Source organism: Malania oleifera, chromosome 3 (genome assembly GCF_029873635.1).
Source record: "Malania oleifera isolate guangnan ecotype guangnan chromosome 3, ASM2987363v1, whole genome shotgun sequence".
NCBI lineage: Eukaryota > Viridiplantae > Streptophyta > Magnoliopsida > Santalales > Ximeniaceae > Malania > Malania oleifera.
Window position 1 is genome coordinate 118,111,743 of NC_080419.1, and position 17,970 is coordinate 118,129,712.

At 31.9% G+C, this 17,970-nt stretch overlaps 1 protein-coding gene and 1 non-coding gene across 3 annotated transcripts in view; both read right to left on the reverse strand.

The window, feature by feature from the left end:
• Positions 1-1,630: 1,630 nt before the first annotated feature.
• TRNAD-GUC (transfer RNA aspartic acid (anticodon GUC)) lies at positions 1,631-1,702 on the reverse strand. The gene has a single exon. It is a non-coding gene; the product is annotated as a tRNA-Asp (tRNA).
• A 9,688-nt stretch (positions 1,703-11,390) lies between these two features.
• LOC131150835 (E3 ubiquitin ligase PARAQUAT TOLERANCE 3-like) overlaps positions 11,391-17,970 on the reverse strand; it is a 52,445-nt gene continuing 45,865 nt past the window's right edge. For both annotated transcript variants that reach the window (XR_009135616.1, XR_009135615.1), the window contains exon 17: positions 11,391-11,724. The gene's annotated coding sequence lies outside the window, so the exon portion shown is untranslated. The remainder of the gene's footprint in view (positions 11,725-17,970) is intronic.

Consider the following 17,970-nt stretch of genomic DNA (forward strand, 5'->3'; position numbering starts at 1 on the left):
TCAGAGGTGAATTTTTTTTCCCACTCTGGTTTCATCTCTCAAAATACTAAGCCTGCACATACACATTCTTTTCACAGAGCTAAAATATAAAGTAGAAGAAAAAAATCATTTTAAAAAAAAATAAAGAAAAAACTTCAAAAATTAGAAAGAAAAAAAAAAAGAAACTTAAAAAAAAAGGTAAAGTTTTTAAAGATTTTTTTTTTAAATGGTAAGAAAGAAACAAATTTTCGAAATATAGAAAAATATAGAACAAAAGTTTTAAAAAATAAAAAATGAAAGTGCAAACACATAATTCATTAAAAAATTAAAATAGAAACCATAAAATGCAAGAAAATATAGGAAACAAAAAGAACAAAAATATTCATAGAAAAATAAAAATAACAATAAATTAAAGATTGGGATACAAAAATTTAAAGAAATATAAAATATATTCCAAAAAAATCCAAAATAGAACCTCTCATCGCACCCCCCAAAAAAAAAAAAACTATCCAAAAAAATAATTTTCCGCAGGAATAAAATTAAAAAACAAAACTTTGAAACTAAGAAATTTAAAAGAAATCAACAAATAAAAATCCATATGGTTAAATAAGAGATACAAATCAAGGAAAAAAATTAGGAAAAGGAGGAACGTCAAAAAAGAAATATGAAAAAAACAAAGAAAATTAAAGTATAAAAAATTTAAAATTTGAAACAATCCTAAATGCAAGGAAAACTAGAAGATTTGGAAAAAAAATTAAAATTTTAGAATTGATGAAATAAACCTAGGGTTGAAACAAAACCAACCGAAATTGACGAAACCAACCATACTAAACTAAATCGAATCGGAATTAAACGAGCATAAATATATATATATATATATATATTAAAATATTATACATTTCATTTTTATCTAACTAATCAGCTAACCCGAAGACCTAAACCCAAACCCCTCGCCGCTCGCCCCTTAACGATCGACTCCAAGTCTCCATCTCCATCTTCTAGCATTCTCCTTCCTCTCTGCATCATTATGTTTGTACTCATTGTTAAATAGTAGATTCAGTGATTTAATCTGATTCTGAGGACGTGGACTAATTGACGAGTCTTATAAATCTTATGTTATGTGTGTGGTGTGTGTGTGTGTTTTTTCTCATTTTTTTTTCTTTTATTTGCTAGGTTTTTTGTGAATTTTTGTAACACTGCAATCTATATATATATATATATATATATATATATATATATATATATATATATAAATGTTGAAATAGAATGAAATCGAATAGAATAAAATCCGTTAAATGTATTATTTGACTTGTACATTTATGTTCTTTGTTTAATTTTTCATTTCATTAATTAATTCTATTTCATCTCTTATCTCATTGCGTAAGAAAAACGTGGGATCAATTAGCATTCCGTGTTAAAAAGTATATATTTGTATAAAGTTAATTCGTACAAGTTTTGGAGAGCAACCGACTTTCTAATTCCCAGCCACATTAAAGATTAAACAAGCTGCATATATGGCTCAACAAACTCTTTTCTTTTTTTAAAATTAGCAAAAAGTTTATTATTACAGGTTTGACCAGCCAAACGGCTAGAACGTCATCATTTTAAGAATAGCAAAAAAAATTTGGATTAAGGGTTGGAAAAATAAAATCGCCGTTGCCGGGGATCGAACCCGGGTCGCCCGCGTGACAGGCGGGAATACTCACCACTATACTACAACGACTTGTTGACAATCGAAAAGAAATTAAATTATTTACCAAAATCAAAAAGATGAACTTAACAAAAAAGGAAAAATGAGAAAAAAATATATGAAAAGACAAAATCTCCCCCTCCCATGCAATCGACCTGCACAATGAAAAACTTTAAAAATAAAAAAATATTTTCTCAATAGATAAAACATTACTCTTTGAAAAAAGTTAAATTATGTATGTTTTTATCTATTTGATTTGTTAGTATCTAGAGGGCCTAAATTTTCTCAAAATGATAGTTCAGCATAAACGTGAAAAAAAAATAAAAATAAAAATAAAAAAAGTTTGGGTGGGTGAAAATATTTAATAGGCTTCTAAGAGAACATTAGAATCTTGATCTTGATTTCCTTATTTTAAATATATAATATCAGTTTCCACCATGAATGTGATTTTATTGGCAACAAACAATGGTTTGAGTAAATCTCATGTTGAACATTTAACCCATATGTGAGCATGATGGTGACTACCCCACTCACCATTTTTGTTTGGCTTGCAATTGTAAACATGATGGTGACTTTTGCACTAACCATTTTTTTGGCTTCAAATTTCTTCTTATCGGTGCTTTAATCTTCCACCCACTCATTTGTTGGCTTACATTCCTCCTCCATGAAATTTTGGCTATAAAAGCCACTCAGCATTCTCTCATACTATCTGGGAAGAAGAAGTAAATAAACTTCTTGTTTAGCTCCTTTTGTGGTTTTCTTTCTGAGTATTATAAAAAGGGTGTAAAAAGTTTGGTATTTTGAGTAAGTGATGAATGCTCCTGTAAATTTACAATTCCATAATGAATCATTCTTGTTGCTCTTCTTTCGTGGACGTAGGCAATTTGCCGAACCACATTAAATCTATGTCTCTTTCTTGTCTTTATTTTTTCTCGCATAATTAATTTCTCTATATCAGCGCTTTATTTCAACAAACTCGTATCAGAGCTATGACTATTGCCAAATATGATGTGGAGAAATTTAATGGAGAAAATGATTTTAGTTTGTGGCGGGTCAAGTGCGGGCCCTACTTGTTCATCAAGGTTTGGCGAAAGCCTTGAAGGGAAAAGAAACATTGTCGGAGACTCTGAAAGAAGGCAAAAAAGATGAGATCATGGAGAAAGCACACAGTGCCATTTTGTTGTGCTTGGGAGACGAAGTTCTGCGAGAAGTGTTCGAAGAAACTTCAGCTGCTGAGCTATGACTGAAACTGGAAAGTTTGTTCATAACGAACTCACTCACAAATCGACTGTATTTTAAGAAAAAAGTTATGTACTCTTCAAATGCAAGGAGGAAAGCTCATGAAAAAGCACCTAGATGATTTTAACAAAATTATTCTTGATCTAAATAATATAGATGTTAAAATCGATGATGAAAACCAAGAAATTATTTTGTTGTGTTCCCTGCCAAATTCTTATGAACACTTCATTGACACCATGATGTACGGTCGCGAAACTTTTATCATGGAAGAGGTCAAAGCGGCATTAAACTCGAAAGAGTTGAACAAAAGAGTATCGGAAAGCAAATATGAAGGTTCGGCAAAAAGTCTTGTCGCAAGGGGAAGAATAGAAAAAAGGAGTCAAGAAGGCAGAAAAGGCAGAACTAGGCCAAGATCCAAATCCAGGTCTAGGAAATACAAATGTTTCCATTGTCACAAGGAAGGACATCTAACGAAAGGATTGTCCGGAGCGCAAAGTCAAAGAGAAGGAGAAGACTTCAAAATCTGGAGATGCAGCTATAGCAGATGGCTATGACAGTGCAGATGTTCTTACAATGACGGGATCGTAAGAACATTAACAAATGTCAGGCATGATTCAGAATTGAAGAAGAACTTGATCTCTTTGGGTACGCTTGATTCAAAAGGTTATAGCTATAGAGGTGAAGGTGGAGCTATAAGAATTTAAAAATGCGCACTTATTGTGATGAAAGGGAAGAAAGTCAACAGCCTTTACATGCTACAAGGAAGCACAGTTACAAGAACTGTTGTAGTATCATCAAGTTCATAATCTAATGTCACCAAATTATGGAATATGTGGTTGGGGCATTTCAATGAGAGAGGTTTAGCCAAGTTGAGCAAACAGGGACTACTTTGTGGACAAGAAGTTGGAAAGTTAGATTTCTGCGAGCACTACGTATTTGGAAAATAGTGTTGGGTAAAGTTCAACATTATTGTTCATCGGATAAAGGGCACCTTGGATTATATCCATTCGGATTTATGGGGTCCTTCTTGAGTCCCTTCTCATGGTGGTGGCAGGTATATGTTAACTTTCATTGATGATTATTTAAGGAAGGTTTGAATTTTTATTTTGAAGCAAAAAAAATGAAGTCTTTGTCAAGTTCAAACAGTGGAAATCTTTTATCAAAAAGTAGACTAGAAAGCAGATCAAGCAACTAAGGACCGACAATGGTTTGGAATTTTGTGGTGGCAAATTCGAAAAGTTTTGCAAGGATCATGGTATTGTCAGACACCGCATAGTGAGGCACACTCCACAACAAAAAGGGCTTGCAAAACGAATGAACATAACTTTGTTAGAAAGAGCCAAATGCATGTTGTCTAATGCCAAATTATCAAAAGAGTTCTGGGCTGAAGTTGTCAACACAACTTGTTATTTGGTCAACATATGTCCATTTTCAGCCATTGGTTTCAAGACTCCTGAAGAGGTATGGTCGACTACTCCTGCTAAGTATGAAAATTTAAGAATTTGCGGTTGTCCTGTTCATGCTCGTGTGAACAAAGGAAAACTTCAGCCAAGGGTGATGGAATGCATCTTTCTCAGATATCCTGATGGTGTGAAAGGATACAAGTTATGGTATCCAGCTAAAAGAAAACGCATAATCACCAGGGATATAACTTTCAATGAAGTTGGGATGCTTAAGCCTCAAAAGGAACCATCAAAAGAAAATAAAGACCCCAATGAGGATACAAGTTATGGTATCTAGCTAAAATAAAATGCATAATCACTAGGGACATAACTTTCAATGAAGCTAAGATGCTTAAGCCTCAAAAGGAGACATCAGAAAAAAATAAAGACCCTAATGTCATGAAGAAGGTGGAGCCTTCCAAAGAAAACTAAGTTGACCAAGAAGAAGAGTAAACACCAAGGGAGAAAATAGATACACCACAATTACAACACTATTAGTTGGTTAGAGATAGGCAAAGGAGAGAGATAAGACTTCCTCAAAGGTATGACTATGCAGACTTGGTTTCATATGCTTTAAATGTTGATGATGAAATTGGTAGGTGTGAACCACAGTCATATAGTGAAACTATTACCAGTAAAGAGTCTACTAAGTGGATTACTGCAATGACGAAGGAGATAAAATCTCTTCAAAAAAATCATACTTGGATAATTGTTGAAAGGCCAAAGAACCAGAAGATTGTTGGAAGAAAATGGATCTTCAAGAAGAAAGAAGGGATTCTCAGGGTTGAGAGTGCAAGGTTCAAGGCTCGTTTGGTGGCGAAGGGCTATGCACAGAGGGAAGGTATCGACTACAACGAAATTTTCTCTCCAGTGCTGAAGCATAGCTCAATTCGTATTCTACTTGCCCTTGTTGCCCACTTTGATCTAGAACTTAAGCAGTTGGATGTCAAAACAGCCTTCCTGCATGGTGATCTTGAGGAACAAATCTATATGGAGCAGCCCAAGGGGTTCAAAATTCAAGGTAAAGAAGATCACGTTTGCCTACTAAAAAAATCTTTATATGGCCTAAAACAGTCTCTTAGACAGTGGTATAAACGGTTTGACAGTTTTATGCTTGAAAATAATTACTCTAGGAGTAAGTATGATAGTTGTGTGTATTACAAGAAACTCTCAGATGGGTTATTTATTTATTTGCTCTTGTATGTTAATGACATGCTGATTGCTTGTAAGAACATGTCAGAATCAACCATCTTAAAGCTTAACTAAGTACAGAGTTTGAAATGAGGAATTTGAGAGCTACAAAGAAAATTCTGGGAATGGAGATCTACCGAGACAGAAAATGGGCACTTTGTTTTTGTCATAGAAAAAGTACATAGAGAAAGTGTTGGAGTGTTCTAGGATGCAAAATGCAAAGTCTGTCACAACTCCATTAGCATCTCATTTCACGCTCTCATTGGCTTTATCACCGCAGACTGAGGAGGAGGTGGAGTACATGACTTATGTCCCTTATTCTAGTGTAGTTGGCAGTTTTATATATGCAATGGTATGCACTAGACCAAATATTTCACAAGTTGTCAATGTTGTAAGCAGGTACATGGTGAATCCTTGAGAAGTCCATTGGCAAGCTATAAAGTGGATTATGTGCTACCTTAAAGGTACGACTGATGTAGGCTTGGGTTTTAGGAGTATCAAATATACTGAAGGAAGCATCAATGAATTGTCAATTCGGATCATGCTGGAGATCTTGATAAGCGAAGGTCCCTTACCGGGTATGTGTTCACTCTATGCAGATATACTATAGAGACCCGAACTTGTAAAAAAATAAGAAAAATATAAAAAATGAGATTTTTGCAGGTTCCGTCGACGAAGCCATTGTTCTCGTCGACAAATGCCTTTCAGTTCTTTGTCGCCGAGATTCAGAGTCTCATTGACGAAGAGATCTCGACCAACATGAAAAATATAAGGCTTGAGTTCGTCAACGAGAGAGGAGGTTTCACAACGAACAACCTTCTATGTCTCGTCGACGAGGGACCAATTCGTCGACGAGTCTGACTGGGTCAAAAGGCCTATAAATATCATTTTTCATTGCTTAAGGGTTAAGAAACCCAAAATTCTCTCTCTCTCTCTCTAGAACCGGTGAGTTCACTCCCTCTCTCTCTACAGTTCTTCGTCGTTCGTCGCCCGTTTCAACAATCGAAAGTTACTGCGAGCATCAAGGAGCTAGGATCTACAGTTCTAGCAATTTAGATTTTCAATTTGGTGATAAAGGTCGGGATTTGATTTCCAAGCATTTCGGTTTCTATTTCGAAATCAGGTAAGGGGATTATGTTTAATGCAGTGTTGTATTATTTTTGAACCAATAAAAATGTTTGTAGAGTGAGTATGTTATGTTTCCAGTTGAGATTTTTAAAAACCAACCGTTCAAAAGGCTCGTTTTCAAGCCTAGGATATACTATATGATATTTTGAGTAGAAGTCAACGGTGGAAATATCGGTTTGTTTCTACAAATCATTTATACAGTGTTTTCATGGTTGCCTACGGGCTATGTTTTTAATATAGAAAACTATGTGACAGGTGAATGTTATTTTGTAAGTTATGGAAACACCAGAGATGAGATGTTTGTGTAATACTGAACTGTTTGCGAAAATACTAGAATTGTTTTTAAAAATGCATGAACTTATGAGGGCTGAGGTCGAGTTTGTATTAAATGATCGAGGTTGGGTTTTATAAGTAACAGAGTTTATTTTGAGGCTGGAGTTTGTATTAAACGGTCAAGTTGTAACAGAAGGGCCGAGGCCCAAAATTGTACTTTCAAATAAGGCAGAGGCCCAAGTGGTGTTAAACGGTTAGTGGCCATGTTTTATGAAATGAGTTTTAAAGTACAATTTTATTTACTTAAATTGCACAATATGATTTAGGAAATCTGTGAACCCAGTGTTGCGAGTGCAATACCGTTGCTAGAGAGAGTTTCACCAATTGACCATGTGCGCCCACATTTATGAGCGTGTGGTGTTGGGTGGTCTTAGCCGATTGACCTAGACGCAATCGGACCCGTAAGCGAGCTTGCGAAAGCCTGCTGATGTATATAGCAAGGAGTTGACTTGGCTTGGGTTGATGCCCTGGGTTTTTGTCCAACCTTCAGACCGCACAACCCTAACCACGGGGGTTTATACATGGCGAGTAGTTCCAAGGTGTATCTTTTATACATATTTGTATATTTATGTAATGATGTAAATGTTTTTCCAGTATTGATATATGTTATGAGAAATGAAAAATGAGTACACATTCTATGTTCAGTAAAAGAGAGAGGGAGATATGATTCTAGTATACACTGAAAAGCATGCTGTCACACACTGTTATTAACTCAATCTTCCTTACTAAGAGGTGCCTCACCCCGTTGTACAACATATCTTTTCAGGAAATCCCAGAGATCGAGTTTAGCGGGATCCAGTGGGTGGAGACTAGTTAGTTACTTTTTGTGAGTGTCTTCAAGAACTCATATATGAGTAGATTTGGTAGTGTGCCTTCGAGCTTGTATCGTTGGTCATGTGGATCGAGCATGTGAACTAGTTTTTGGGATGTAATATGTGTGTGGACAGAACCTTGATATACATATATATATATATATATAGATATGTTGATTTAGACTCTGGTAATAGTATGTTGAGATTGTTTCATTTATTCCATTGCATATCATGTATGATATGATGGTATCAGGTACTTAGACATTACTAAAGTAGCACCTTGGACCCACATATCGGGTCGGGGCGTTACATATACTATCAACTGGAAAGAAAATTTACAATCTATTGTTGCTTTTTCAACCACTAAAGCGGAGTACATTACCGCAACAAAAGCAGTAAAAGAGCTATCAATCTTCAAGGATTAGTTAGTGAGTTGGGTATTTAATTAAAGGAAACAACAACCTATTGTAATAGTCAAAGTGCAATCCATCTGACGAGGAATTCTATGTTTCATAAAAGAACCACATATTGATGTCAGAATGCACTTTATCAAAGATGTTGTCACACAAGAAACTATTAAAGTTGAGAAGATTTCTACAGCAGACAATCCAACAAATATATTGACCAAGTCCATTCCAGTTAGCAAGTTCACGCATTGCCTGAACTTGATTGGAGTACACATCAAATAAAGGACATAGAGGAGAGCAGCAGAGATGAAGTTATCAATAATTTATGCCAAAGGTAGAGATTTGTGAGCATAATGGTGACTACCCACTCAAAATTTTTGTTTGGCTTGCAATTGTAAACATGATGGAGACTTTTCCCCTAACCATTTTGTTGGTTTCAAATTTCCTCTCACTGGTGCATTAATCTTCCACCCATTCATTTGTGGGCTTACATTTATTATGAATACTTTGGAGCTACCTCTTTGATTTAATAATTATTAAATCAAATTATGGAGCATATGAAGACCACTCACACCCGTGGACTTCTTCCTCGCAATTCCTCCTTGTTTAGCTCCTTTTGTAGTTTTCTTTGTAAGTGTTATAAAAAGGGTGTAAAGGGGGGTTTTGGTATTTTGAGTAAGTGACAAATGCTCATGTAAGTTTACAATTCCATAGTTAATCAATCTCATTGCTATCCTTTCGTGGACATAGGCAATTTGCCGAACCACGTTAAATCTTTGTGTCTCTTTCTTGTCTTTATTTTTCCTCGCACAATTAATTTCTCTATTTTAGCGTTTTATTTCAACATCATATTTGAAGAGATCTTAGATTTGAAATCATATTGGATTTGGATAAGACATAGTATAAAATAGTATTGAAATTTATCCAAATTCACTCAAATTCAAATTCAAGGTCCAAAATTTTTACTTGCAAATACTACCTCAAAGAACATTAATACTTTGTTTAGAACTGCTTGTTATTTGTGATGATTCCAATAAATTTAAAGGGACTCTAAACATGATTTGTCTTCCACCCCTTTAAGGTCAATCCCTAAGTCCACACATATTAACATCACTACCTTTGTATCATGTGAAACAAAAGAAATAACTTTAACATTATTCAAAAATTAAGTTGACTGTTAATAACTCCACCTGTGATGCACCTAATGTCCTAACTTTTCACACACAACCAGTCTAAAGTCAGGGTAAAGGAGGAGGGTTGTGTTAGGTAGTTGACAGCCAACGTAAAATTTGTCAAATCACTATGATATGAATATTCAAAATGAGGTTCCATGGTATATGTTGCTTGCAGATAATGTTGTATTAATCGATGAAACTAGGGACAGAGTAGAGGCTAAGTTAGAATTTTGGAGAAAAATTTTGGAATCTAGAGGCTTTATGATAAGTAGAAATCAGACAAAATATATGAAATGTAATTCAGTAATGATAGGAGGAATATTAGAGACAAAGTTAATTAAACTCGATGATAAAGAAATAAATAACACTTGTAAATTTCGATACCTTAAATTTATTATACAAGTTGAAGATGGAGAAGCATAGAATCAAAACAGGTTTGATAAAATGGAGAAGCATTTCAAGCGTGCTTTGTGATCATAGAATACTCTTAAAATTAAAATTAAAATTTTATAGAACAACTATAAGACCAGTTATGCTATACGGATCAAAATATTGGGCGACGAAGAAATAGAATATCCAAAAAGTAAAAGTTGTCGAGATGAAAATGCTTAAATGGATGAGTGGTATAACACTGAAAGTTAAATTAAGGAACGAACATATTCGCGGTAAGTTAGGTGTAACTCCTATAGAAGATAAGATAAGGGAGGGACAACTCAGATGGTATAGACACTTGTAACGTAGACCACATAATGCGCCAGTGAGGAAGAGTGAGTTAGTTACTATGAGAGGCAGTAGAAAGGGTAGGGATAGACCTAAAATAACTTGAAAAGAGATAATAAAGATTTAATAGTTCTGAATCTGTAAAAAAAAATGATGCATGATCGCATAATTAGCGGAAAATGATTCATATAACATACCCCACCTAGTGAGACTAAAGACTTGATTTTATTGTATTGTTAAGTTTACTATTAATTCAATCATATATATGATGGTCTTTTGAAATATTTTGCCCTTCCAAATTTTATGGTGACACAATTACATCCAATTATAAATTATTTAATTACTATTTTCAAATAATTAGTTAAACATTTTATTTAATAGATGAAAGTTGAAGGAAGTAGGCAGCCATATATAAGTATCAATTATTGTGCAATTTAATGAATACTAATTTGCTTTTTTAATTATTGAGATTTTAGAGAACATTTCTGGGTGCTATCAATATTTTAAGAAAACCAGTTGAAAAATTATTCCTCAAATATTATGTAAGTGTCAAAATCATGGCGACTTACAATTGTTCATCATATTATTTATTTAATTAATAGTCTACAACCAAAAATTAACTATAGACAATTATAACAAGTTTAAGAATTTGATCCCTACAAAAAGAAAAGAATAACTTTTTAAAATAAAAACAAATAGTCACTCACCCATTCATCTTACCTCCCATTCACCTTACCTATGGTAAAATTACCTAATTAACTCTTCACTTCTAATCAATTACTAAGTTGTGCTAATTAGAGTTAGTTTTGAGAGTATCACTTTGTATGGAGAAGGTATTGGCATCCCCATTGCCCCATCTAAGAAATGGTATAAATGTTTTTTTATTATGTTTGAAAATAAGTGTCGATTGAAAGTGTTGATCAAATAAGTGGTGTTTAAACATTATCTTTTTATTATAATGAGTTATCAATTTTTATTATCACATAAATAATATTATTATATTTCAAGACATAATAAATATATAATAATACCATACTATATGATTATTAAATTACGTTGATAATAACATTATTAAATAGAAGCTAACATTTTGAAGTTACAATTTAATTAATATTATATTGAATAATATATTTTAAATTTTATATTAAATAAAATTATATTTGATAATTATACACTAATTAACAATAGTACCATTGCTAAAATGTAAAAGGCGAAAATCCCAAAAGGCGTACGCATTTTGTAAGTGGCATACACCTTGCAAAGAAAAACTCGCATTTCATGCCTCAAAAGACAAGGCATACGCATTTCGAACCCTATTATTTGTGCAATTACGAAGCAACAAAAGTTTTCTCAACATCAATGATTACTCTTTTTCCATCGATTGATGTTCCCCGAGAAGACTCTCTCTCTCTCTCTCTCTCTCGACCTACTGCAATCGTTGACCAACCTCAAATCTTCTCCAGATATTTGCCCTTGACTCCTCAAGCAATCTCTTTCCCACATTGAAGACCTAATTTCAGTTTTCGACACTCTTCAACCTTAGCTACTTCAAATCTTCATGCAAAAGCCTTTCTCTTTGACACTCAGCTGCTTCTTGGCACACAATTGCTTCAGAGAGAGAGAGAGAGAAGAAAGAGAGTCATGACCGAGTCAAAACTCTTTTAACCAAGAAAGACAATGAGTTTGCAATTAAATATTAAAGCTTGGATGGGCACATGCCAATGGCCCAATAAATCATGGTCAACATCCTCAAATCTAACTTAAGCTTAGATTGTTTAGGCTATTTTTTGGGGTAAAATTTAAAAAAAGTGCTTTATTTTTATTATTAAATAAAATTCACATGACTGTGAGCAAGTATAATTAATTTTTATATATTTTTAAATAAAAACTTAAATTCCCAAATGGCTTACGCCTTAATACCGTAAGGCTTATGCCTCGCCTTATTAGGGGTAAAATGTCTTGCTTTACGCTTTCACCTTTTAAAATATTAGTATTTAGTGCGATGCTATGGGACTTCGAAGATCCAAAGTGATGCGACGAGATGATTTGGTTGTGCTCGATAGTGAGAGACAACTGTTAGTGCTCGTTGTTGAGAAGCATCTAGTGGTGCTTGATTATTAGAGGTGAGAGGTGACGGCAATGCTTGAACCAAGGAGCCCACGAGATTCCATGCACAAGATTGAAAGAGAGATGAAGGGGATATTTTCTTCAAATTACAATATTGCTATTGAATCACACAAATGTCTTATTTACCAATTTCTCAAAGAACCAAAACCCAAATATTTTACATTTTAGATTGTATTTCCAATTTCGTTTTGATTTTTGACTATAGAAAAAAAAATTGGTTCTAATTTTGGTTGCAATTTTAGTGGAAAATTGAACCAATTATACATTGAATTATACATATTTATTCCTCTGTTAATTTTATCAAATTTAATTTAATTATTTTAATTCTTTAACATCTTTTTGATTTAATGATAGACCAACTCACTAAAAGTATTCAAAAAGAGGTTTCATGGTATATGTTGTTTGCAGATGATATTGTATTAATTAATGAAACTAGGGACGAAGTAAAGGCTGAGTTAGAAATATTGAAAAAAGCTTCGGAATCTAAAGGCTTCAAAATAAGTAGAAATAAAACAAAATATATGAAATATAATTTTAGTAATGGTAGGAGAAATATTGGAGACAGAGTTAAACTTTATGATGAAGGAATAAATAGCATTTTCAGATTTTGATGCCTTGAATCTTCTATGCAAGCTAAAAGAGAATTTGAAGATGATATAATGCATAGGGTTAAAACAGGTTGGGTAAAATGGAGAAGTACTTCAAGTGTGTTTTGAGATCGTAGAATACCCTTAAAATTAAAAGGAAAATTTTATAGGACAACAATAAAACCACCTATGTTATATAGATCAGAATGTTGGGTGACGAAGAAACAGAATATCCAAAAAGTAAAAGTTGTCAAAATGAGAATGTTTAGATGGATGAATGGTGTAACATTGAAAGATAAATTAAGGGATGAACATATTCGCGGTAAGTTAGGTGTAACTCTTATAGAAGATAAGATAAAGGAAGGATAACTCAAATGGTATAGGCACTTATAACTTAGGCCACATAGTGCGTCAGTAAGGAAAAGTGAGTTAGTTACTGTGGGGGACAGTAAAAGAGGTATGGGTAGATTTAAAATAACTTGGAATGACATAGTGAATAAGGATTTAATATCCGTGAATTTTTATCAAAAGAAATGATCCATAATCGCATAAATTAATGAAAAAAATATTCATATAGCCGACTCCACCTAATAGGACTTAAGGCTTGATTTTGTTATTGTTGTTGTTGTAATTGTTAGCTTTGGTGGCTACATAATCATGATTAATGTGTTTTGATGGTATTAACCTATTTGTTGTTCTTAGTGTATTCCATCTTTGCAAATCTTGTTAAGTACAAGTACAAGTAACAAATACATGAAATACTGGATCAAAAGCAAAGATCGGACTGAGTAGAAGTTCCAATAGGAAAGATCAAAAGGACACTCACTCGAAAAGAACTCAAGCACATCCAAGGAAGCTAATGTAGAATTATAGGTAATGGGGAGTGTTTGAGGTAGTATATTTTGTAACTCTAACAGTTTTATTTCATGCATGATTTTTTAGCAAGAGTTGAGCAATTTGCATATACATACTAGGACACATGAGCGTATAGGATTTCATTAAGCCACAAACTCAATATACATGGATTTCAAAGTTAAAACAAAGAGTTTATCAAAAATATCCTATTCTCAAATATGTTTTCATAAGGGACAAGTTTTCAACATTTTAGTATTTTGAACTTTTACATACTTGGTAATGATTAAGTCCAAAACAAGTTTTACGCCCTAAAGCCTCTAGAAAGACAAGCATATTTTTATAAAGGACATACTAGTATATAAAATATCGAAACGAGCTTTCAAATGTGTTTTATCAATCAAGCTATCTTATATTCGATAAAAACTTCATTTGGACAAGTATAACACTTCATTAGACTTAATATCTTTCACATACTTTGTCCAAGAATGAGTTAAATCATTAAAAGGCTTTTTAATATAAGAAGCAGGGCAATCATCAACAAATGTGTTGACTCATCGACGAATGGTATTGAATCGTTGACGAATTTTTCCAATAACTAAAACAAGTTTTCAGTCCAGGTGACTCATCGACAAAAAGGCATGATTCATCGACGACAACTCAGGGTGACTCGTCGACAATTGGAAAAAACTCGTTAACGATTAACATCGAGACCTAAACACGAACGGCTAGTTCTCGAGCAAATCAAAGGAGGATCATTCCCAACAGTTAGATAACAACTAACTTGGGTTTCTGTCTATAAACACAAGTTCATACACTTGAATAAACAAGTTTTTGAGGGTTTACAAGTTTTTAGTGAAAAACATATCCTAAATATCTATTCTAAACACTTTGCATTTTAATTCATATTCACAAGTGTTCATTTCTCTCTTGCTCATTACTCTTGTTTAATTCATTCCTTAAGAAAATAGTGTGAGGTTTGATTCACATTTGATATCAGCTCAATAAGGAGCATTTTATTGTAATCAAGTTCTTGTTGCAAAAAGTTCTTTGTAAACCAAGTTGTAAGGTTCTTTGCAAACCAATTGATAAAAGTTCTTGGTGAATCGTCTTGAAAGACTTCTTGGTGAACCCTGCAGCTCTTGGTGAGCGATGAGATTCGTTCCCATGTAAAGGCTCTTGGTGAGCATTGAGAGATTGGTTCTCTTGTTGTAAGGCTTTTATACCGATAAAAGAGTTTTTAGTGGATTGTGGGATCCTTGAGTTGGTCTCAAGGCGTGAACGTAGACTTGGTGCTGAACCACGTCAAAACACCAATGTTAAACTTCTCTACCTTATACTCTTTATTTTATGTCTTGTGCTTGATTTACATCCAATATATTGTGGTATAATTGCTTGAATCTTAGCAAGAATTTCATTTTGTAGAGAAGACCCAATATACACGAAAAAATCCATTCACCCCCCCCCCCCCCCTCCCCCCTTTTATCTCTATACACCCAGGACAACTAGTGGTATTGGAGCATACCACCCACTTTCAGTAATCATTCTTTAAGATGTACAAAGAAGGTATAATGGGTGTGAAAGGGGAAGACACGAGCATTGAAACTTTAGGCCATAATATCCTTTAATAGAAAAAAAATCCAAAATTCTTTTAAACTAGGAAATTGATAAAACAACCTAACTGAATTGTGGAAATTCATTTTCTTTAAAATCATTTACATGGATTCAAGATTAATTAAAACTAGAAAGACTATTCGCACTTCGCAACGGATAATATCAAAGAAAAAATAGAATACAAAATTGCAACAATATATCATTTTAACATGGAACTAAACATTACATTGAAATACATAGAATACAAACAATATTTAATTATAATTTTTTGTATATTTTTAAAGCTATTAATTGCTAATTAAATCACTTAAAAAATAAATAAGCTTAGCTTCCATAATCAGCCAACAATTTTAACAAATAGGAAGGACCTATTTTAAAAAGTAATCAAATTTATTCAATCAAATGAAAAAATTTTCACCATGAGATGATTTCTAAAAGGGAGCCAACAATAGGACTCCCTTTTCCTGCTAGAGGTCCAACTATCATATATATATATATATATATATATATATATAAATAGATGAAACAAAAACAAAAAAAGAAAAGAGGGAGAAGGAGAAGGAGATGGGTCTTAATACAAGTAATATTTATGCCCAACCTTTTTGTGTATTTTTAGTGAGATTAATTGTCATATATATATATATTTTAATAATTAATCTTGACAATAATATCATAATTTAATGCATAGTTTATATTATTTGTTTAACATAATTGATAAATTCATATGAATTAATTTATTTGTGGTGGATAATTTAAATGTAAAATTAATTGAGAAAAATAAAATACAAATATAGATTATAAGAAAGTTAAATGCTTATTAAATTGCATGCCTTTATGTATTTATCTATTAAAATATATTTATACATAATTGTATTTTTTTTAATATTAAATCCTTTTTGGTGGAAGATAAGTGATAAAACAATCAATTATTATAATTTTAATGTACATGATATAAGCATACAAAAATGTAACACGGTATATATATTTTAATATTTTTAATAATACTAATTAAAATTAATTCTATAATTTTAGTGGAGAAATTATATTGTACCATATATATTATATTGAATATTTTAAAAATATTTTTAATCATTTATGTTAATTTTAATGTATATAAAATATGTAAACAGGAAAGGTAACACGATATATATACTTTTATATTTTTTAAAAATATAAATTAAAAATAATTCAATACTTTTGATAGATGTAATACAAACAAATAATGAAGTAGAAATTAATAATTTAAATTAATTTTATAATATAAAAGTATTGAAAAGGGTTGGGATTATTTTTCAAAAAATTATTTAGTGAAATTCATTAATGTTGGAGTTTTTTAAAAATAGGAAATATTTCTATAAAAAAAAAATTTTAAAAAATGAAATTAACATTGAAAGAGGAATTTTGAGGGCCCATGTAAGACCAACGAAAATAAAATGGTTTAAAAATAAATTTAAAAATTATTATAAATTATTGGGATCAATGTGGGCCCCCTTTAGAGAGAAATGAGAGGAAAAGAAATAAGGAGGGTAAAAAAATTGTGAGGTTATGTGGGCCCCACATCTATTAAAAAAATTAAATAAATAAAAACATTTATTTATCAGTTAACTCTACTTAACTGATGATTATTGAAACCAAATTGATATATTTATTTATCTACAATATATATTATTTATGCTATATATTATATATTATTATATAACAATATATAAGTTTACAAAATGCTAAACCAAAACTTTCAATTCCAATTTGATTGATTTTTAGAACTTCAGTCAAAAAGGACTACTAACACCCCTAGTTTAAAGCCCGATCCTCAAGTATTGGGAGGTGAATTTTATTTTTTTTTCCCACTGTGGTTTCATCTCTCAAAATGCAAAGCCTGTGTATACACATTCTTTTACAGAACTAAATTACAAAGTAGAAAAAAATAACTTAGGAAAACAAAAAAAAAATTAAAGAAAAAAGTTCAAAAATTAGAAAGTCAATAAATAAATAAATAAAACTTTAAAAAAGGTAAAGTTTTTAAGACTTTTTTTTTTTTAAATGTTAAGAAAGAAACAAATTTTCAAAAAATAGAAAAATATGGAACAAAAGTTCTAAAAAATAAAAAATGAAAGTGCAAACACAGAATTCATCAAAAAATTAAAATAAAAACCATAAAATGCAAGAAAATATAGGAAACAAAAAGAACAAAAATATAAATAGAAAAATAAAAATGGAAATTAGTTAAAGATTGGGATACAAATATTTAAAGAAATATAAAATATATTCCAAAAAAATCCAAAATAGAACCTCTCCTCGCAACCCCCCCCCCCCCCAAAAAAAAGAATAAAAACTATCCAAAAAAGAAAATTTTCAGCGGGAAGAAAATTAAAAAAAAAACAAAAACAAAACAAAACTTTGAAACTAAGAAATTTAAAAGAAATCAATAAATAAAAATTCATATGGTTAAATAAGAGAAACAAATCAAGGGGAAAAAAAATTAGGAAAGGAGGAACGTCAAAAAAGAAATATGAAAAAACAAAGAAAATTAAAGTACAAAAAATTTAAAATTTAAAACTATAAATGCGAGGAAAACTAGAAGGTTTGAAAAAAAAAAATTTTAATTTTAGAATTGATGAAATAAACCTAGTGGTGAAACAAAAGCAATTGAAATTGACGAAACCGACCGCACTAA